The sequence below is a fragment of the Brassica rapa genome, chromosome A09 (assembly GCF_000309985.2).
Source record: "Brassica rapa cultivar Chiifu-401-42 chromosome A09, CAAS_Brap_v3.01, whole genome shotgun sequence".
In the NCBI taxonomy this organism is placed as follows: domain Eukaryota; kingdom Viridiplantae; phylum Streptophyta; class Magnoliopsida; order Brassicales; family Brassicaceae; genus Brassica; species Brassica rapa.
The window spans coordinates 12,831,171-12,837,724 of NC_024803.2; the positions used below are offsets into that span (position 1 = coordinate 12,831,171).

The following is a 6,554-nucleotide window of genomic DNA, read 5'->3' on the forward strand; positions in this document are numbered from 1 at the left end:
GTAAAATAGAGATATTAAGTAAATAAAAAGTACAAGAAATGAAAATACATATACAGAAAAATATATAATAAGTAAATATGTAAATCTATAATATATGAATTATATATATAATAATAAGTAAATACACAATTTTTTTTTTAAAAATGGAAAAAGTTCATTAAGCATTAAACATCTATCTTAAAATGTAAAATATATAATATAAGTAAATACACAATTTAAAAAAAAAGGAAAAAGTACATTAAGATTTAAATATCTATTTTAAAATATAAAATATAGATATTACGTAAATAAAAAATATAAGAAATGGAAATAAACATTTTTAAAAAATGAAAAAAGTACATTAAGATTTAAACATCTATCTTAAAGGTACATATATCTTAAAATGGTAGTAAGTTATATAAAAATGAAAATACCACATTAAACAAAAAAAATTAAAATGTACTCCCTCCGTTTCAAAATAGATAATGTTTTAGAGAGTTTTTGATGTTTCAAAATAGATGATGTTTTCATATTTCAAGGTATCTTTTAACTTTATCAAAAACTGTGTAACCAATTATATTTTGTAGTATGTTTTGTGATTGGTTGAATAATTTTTAATTTATATTTTAGTGATACCTTTTAGATAAAAAACAAGTGTTTTAATATTTGTGTCCCAACCTAAAACTTCATGTATTTTGAAACAGAGGGAGTCAAGAAAGTCCATACAAAACTCATTATTCCATCAACATCAACCTCATACTATCAAGGAAAACTTCAAAGCACTCGAGCAAAAAAATGGTTCCACCATCAACTATTGCCGTCCCAAAAACCTTTAATGACTTTGAAGGAGATTTTTTTATAACAACGAATTTTTTGTTAGGTGGATTCATTGTTGGGAAACCCGCAACTTCCAAAAGCCAAACTTATTCATGGGAATTGAATTGCTTTTCATAGACTCAAAGGTATTCTTACAAATTTAAATTAATCTAATCCATCATTTTATTGTTAATATTCATACTAACTATTTCATGATCAAACTATTACAGTTAATAACCATTCAAGCATTTATCCCGAAACACTTCCTTCCACGCCGAATCAGGTATTGGTTCATGTTGGTTTAGTATTGTTTTTGGTTTATTAACACGTTTAGGATGGTCCTATTGTAAATATAATTTAAGTTGGTTTAGCATATATTATGCTTAAAATAACTTAAATTAAATAATAGTAATATTATGTTTAAAATATAATTTTAAAGAGTTTTCAAATATAGTTTATATAACATTATAGGTGATGAATTTAATTATTAAATTTGTTTATTACTTAAAACTAAGTTATTTTAAAAACATACTGAGTTATAAATATCAATGATGGATTGGTGAGTATAACATGAAGACAAAAATATAAATATTTTATTTTCAAGATAAGAAATTCAGCTTTTACTCAGTTACTCAATATATAATATCTTAAATTATTTTTTAAAAAATATACATAATTTATATATATATATTAATCTTCCAAACTTAAACTATTATATTATATATGAATAATGTTTTTAAATAAAAATAATTTCTGATTTAAAAAAAAAATAAAAAACAACAAATGGTTATTTTCAAATAATAGATATAATTTATATTATACTATCATTTAACAAGTATTAGATACGTTTTAATATATCATTATTTTCTATTTCCAGAAAACAATAAATTGTTAAACATCAATATCACCTAGGTTAAGTATACGGACAACACAAATTCAAACATCACAAAAAATATTTACATAAACATTATAATACAATAATTTAATCAAAAAATACAATTAAAAAAGAATAGTTATATACTTAATATCTGAAAATCAAAGATATTTTTGCTAAAATTGTACTTACCTGGCCAAGGAGATCGACCATCTTTTTACGGATCGATTGATTGTTGAGCATGTGGTCGATCCGAAAATACTCAACAGTTTAATTTAATATCTAAAACATTTTTGTTAACACTCAACAGATAGTTTTGCTAAATATGATAACTAGATAGCCAACAAAATTACAAAAAATATTTAAATAGTAAAAAATATGTTAATTTAACGTGTTAAGATTTAAAAATAAATTTTAATTATGACATGCATCTTAACATTTATATAAATATATATCATAACCTAAATATAAATAATTTAACAACTTAAATTAGAAAAAAATAAAAATGCCCGGGCGTAGCCCGGGTTAATCCCTAGTCTATAACTATAAAAGAGAGTTTTCTCCCACCTCAGGCCGCCACGTCACCAAACAAGGATGGGCATTTTTGGACACGTGGCCTCTTCTTTCTTCGTGTGTTCTCGACTTTTTTTAGCGGCAAAGGAAAGTGGACCATGGCCCGTAACGAGTGTTTAGTTGGCCGGAGGACAAGATATGTCGTCACCAACACCAAAATTTAAGCAAAAAAAAACCAAAGCTTCACCCTTCACACTTCCACGATTCTTTTAATACTTCCAAAACTCTACCATCAATTGTAACACATGATTTAACTCTTCAAAATCTTTGTACCATATATTTATTGTTCAGATCTACTCTTCATCTCGACATAAATCTCGGCAAAATTATATCTTACTCAAAGTTCCAATAGATAGACAGCAGCCGCTAGGGCTAGAAATCACGATAGGAATCACGAGTTTTCTTTTGTAATGGAGATTCGGTTGCGAAATTGAGAAATCTCTCAACGAAGCTGCACAATCTGATGACTGAGGAACTTTGAGATGGTGCGTCTAGACGACGATGATGGTAATGAGCTTTCCCTCATCTTGATTTGATCATTTGAATCTGACAAGAAACAACTTTCAACAGGAGCAAATCAAAACTTACATAGTGAAAACAGATTGGCTTTCACAGTAAGCATGTGGATTTCATACATGTGGTAGAATTTTAGCTGTGGGAAATTCAATCGAAAAGATCAGATATCTAGAAAGTCCCCAAAGGCAGCTGTTGTCGCAGATTGTGAACTCATCTCTTATAAAAGCATGATTTTGCTTTTGTTTGTTTTCTTTCCAAAGTCTTTTGGTTACAAGTTTGGTGTGTTCTTATGGCAGGCTTTTTGATTCAAGAAGGAACAGGGACAACGCTTCTCCAAGGTTCCATCTTTGTTCATCGCCTTAACACTTTTAAACATATGCTGAAAGAGGGAGCTGTTTACAAGCTCAGTAGGTTTGATGTTACCTGAGGAAGGTAACTGAACTGATACCATTTTATCTTTGCATAATCAGCGAATAAAACTGGTGTCTCAGTCACTACTCTTATTGACTTTCAAGAGGTAAGAAACTATCTTTTACATTGCTTCTTCCATGTTCTTACTTACTACCCTCAAAATGATTTTAGGGAAACTCTATCCTCTAGCTTCCTCAAGACCGTTTGAATCTACTGCTTGCTTTAGCCAAAGAATATGATGTTAACAGAGAGCAAGTCTAGAAACTCCTTAGGCAATATCTTGGGGTTGAGGATGCACCCAGTAAATCTTTTGTTTTTGTATTTTGATTGATATTCTTCAATAGATTTCTCTCGATGAACGAGTGCTCTTTAGGTGACGATGGAGAGGCTCATTCTACATAATGAGGCTTTATCTATTGTTTACTATCGCATTGAGTGGAATATGAGACATGCTCTGAAGCCTACATATGAAACTCTCTTTGAGATGTTAAAATACTCATCCTGGAGGGTTGCATTTTTTGTCCGTCCTATGTGTTGATCTTCATTAGTCATACTACAGATGTGGCTCCTGCTTCTTTAAAGCTTGATCAAATCACTTGGGATGATCATGATTCCTTGCTTGAGAAAACTGTTGCTAATGAGATATGTGAAAGTATTTTCTATTACAATAATATCCAAAACAACTTTGGTTTTTTATCTAACATTCTCTTATTTATAAAGCGGTGCAACAAATCAGCAACATCTTCGATCTTAAAAAAGATTTGGAATAGGGCCTCTATGCTTTGGTTATTATCATCCATCTATTCATGGTTAGTTTTATACACATGTTTCTTTGATCGTCACCAGCTTAGCCCTACTGCAACTTTTGCATTACATGTTTACCAATTCTTTCATATACTATGTACTTCTCCTTTTAACATACAGTCTAACATCTTATAATGCGTTTGGACAGGGCGGGGACAACAACCTAGGTGACGATACGCCAGGAGCCTCATGTGTGTCCTGCATCTGCTCAAAAAACCACAAGCTGTCTACAACTGATCAGGCCACCGGCAGTGGTGGCTTCCACTTACTGAAACAACAGGAACTGAGGAAAACACAGTCGGGAGCTCAGCAAAGGAGCCACATGTTTCAACAACAGAGAGGGAGCTTAAGAATGAACCCAAAGCATAGATGCTGAAGATAGCCAACATCTAATATTATGTTATTCTCAGTATATTAGAAATGGTCGAACCGTAAACCAATTAAGGATGATGTAAGGAATACATAAAGATGTATTTCCAGTTATCACTAATATATAATCAATTTTTACAACAATTTAATTATGTACAGCGTAGGACAACATAGAAGAATTTTCATACCTTCTAATATTATAACATCTCACTATATTATTGGCTAAATCAGTTTTCTCTAGCACAAATACTCACTCCATTCTTGGAGTTTAAGCTTTTCTATCTAATGATATTAGTAGTTTGATCCAAAAAAAAAAAAGAAACGGTCGAACTGTACATTGTAATTGGAGAAAGAAAACAAACAAAAATCAACCGAAAACTTTTTAAGGTATATGAAACAAAAATTAAAAATAACAATTCTCTGCAATTAGAAAATAAGACAATCAAATTGTAAAAATACAAAATAAAACAAAAAATATACACAGAAAGAAATATTTAGTAAAATAAAATCATAATATAATTTCCATAATTGATAGTACTCAGTTACACTAAAAAAGTCTAAATTTACAACATACACAGTTTTATTTACATCTTTAAACCTATTATCTAATTAAAATGATTCTAAAAAAAGTGCCAGCATAAAAAGTTAGAAAATATACGATAAAATATAATACATAACGTTAAAAATATATTATCACTGATCACTAAAAAATCATGTTAGTAGTAATAAAAATGAAATGACAACATATTTATTAAAACCATAGAACGGCACACAACAAGGTGTTATTAAATATACAAACTACAAATTAAACATGCTCAATGCAAACACACATAAAAATGAGACATCATATTTGGATATATTTAAATAAATAATTTTAAATATATTATATTCTTGATAATTTTAAAATTACTTAAAACGAAACTAAATTATTAAAAAAATAATATACAAATAAAACTAAATCAATATTTTGTAATGTCAAAATAATAAATGAATAAAAATATATTATGTTAATAAAATAGATTTTAAAGACTTTTAACTCATGAAATATTACAAAATTCAAAATTTGTTTATTACAATTAATATTTTACCATTAGATATATTAAAATAATATTCTAGATCGATATTTAATTGTCAGTTTTTAACTATTACACGTAAAAAATATTATTAAGTACGTTTTTTTAAAAATGGGGTTTTATATTTTAAGTAGGTCATTGGAGTACTTTTTCTTTTCGGGAATTTATTCGAGATGAGATTCCGATCTTGATATTAGTCTAAAATCTCAGACTTGATTCTTCATATTTTATTAGTTAATTGTGTTACATATAATAAAAATACTTACTTCAGACTAAAAATTTATAAAAAATAATCAAATTTAAAAATTAGTTATATATAATTTAATATACAAAAATTCACATACAAATAAAAATGATAAAAATAAGAAATTTAAATATATTATCTGCGCGTATCGCGGAGAAAGGATCTAGTAAAAAGATAAAACAGAGCTTGCTATGTGGGGGAAAAACATCTAACACTACAAAACTTGTCTTGTTGTCTATTCATCAACTTAGTTTTCTTCTTTTTTCTTCTTCTTGATATTATCATTATCTGTTGTTGTTTCTTCTTCTACTACTTTGCTTTTCTTAGATTTCTCCTCTTCTTGTTCTTCTCTTTCTTCTTTTTCTTCTCTGAGCCCTCCACAGCTTTCTCTTCTCCCTCATCTATAAATAGAGAAAACACCCATCACAAACAAACCATTAGACACCAAAACACAGAGAGAGGGAGCGAGATAGTGTTGGATATTATATGCCTTTCTTCGCAAGATTCTCTATCACTTCTTTCATTACATCCACATTCTTGCGTGGTGAAACACCTTTGTCATAAAAGTCTAGTAGTTCCTCCACTTGTTCTTTGAGTTTCTCACCAAAAGTTGCTAACAACACATCATATCTCACTATACACCAAACACACTAACCAGCGAAACAATCATTCCGGAAGCAATGCCCCCTCATCATTGAGCTTCTTTCTATAATCAGCTAGCTAGGTCCATCACATTATGAGCAAAGGTCTGGATATTGATAAGATCAAGTGGTGATAATGTTGGGCCTAATTATTAAAGCCTCTTGGCTAAATAAATAAAGGTAAATGGGTGAATAATAAGTGACTTGGGTTTATGTATTTGAAAGTCCAAATCATGAATAATGATGTAAAGGAA

The 6,554-nt window shown here is 29.0% G+C and overlaps 1 long non-coding RNA gene across 1 annotated transcript; it reads left to right on the top strand.

Moving 5' to 3' along the window:
* The first annotated feature begins 2,161 nt into the window (after positions 1-2,161).
* Positions 2,162-4,771, top strand: LOC117128098. The gene is made up of 2 exons (XR_004451254.1): positions 2,162-2,749; positions 2,813-4,771. It is a non-coding gene; the product is annotated as an uncharacterized LOC117128098 (long non-coding RNA).
* Positions 4,772-6,554: the final 1,783 nt, after the last annotated feature.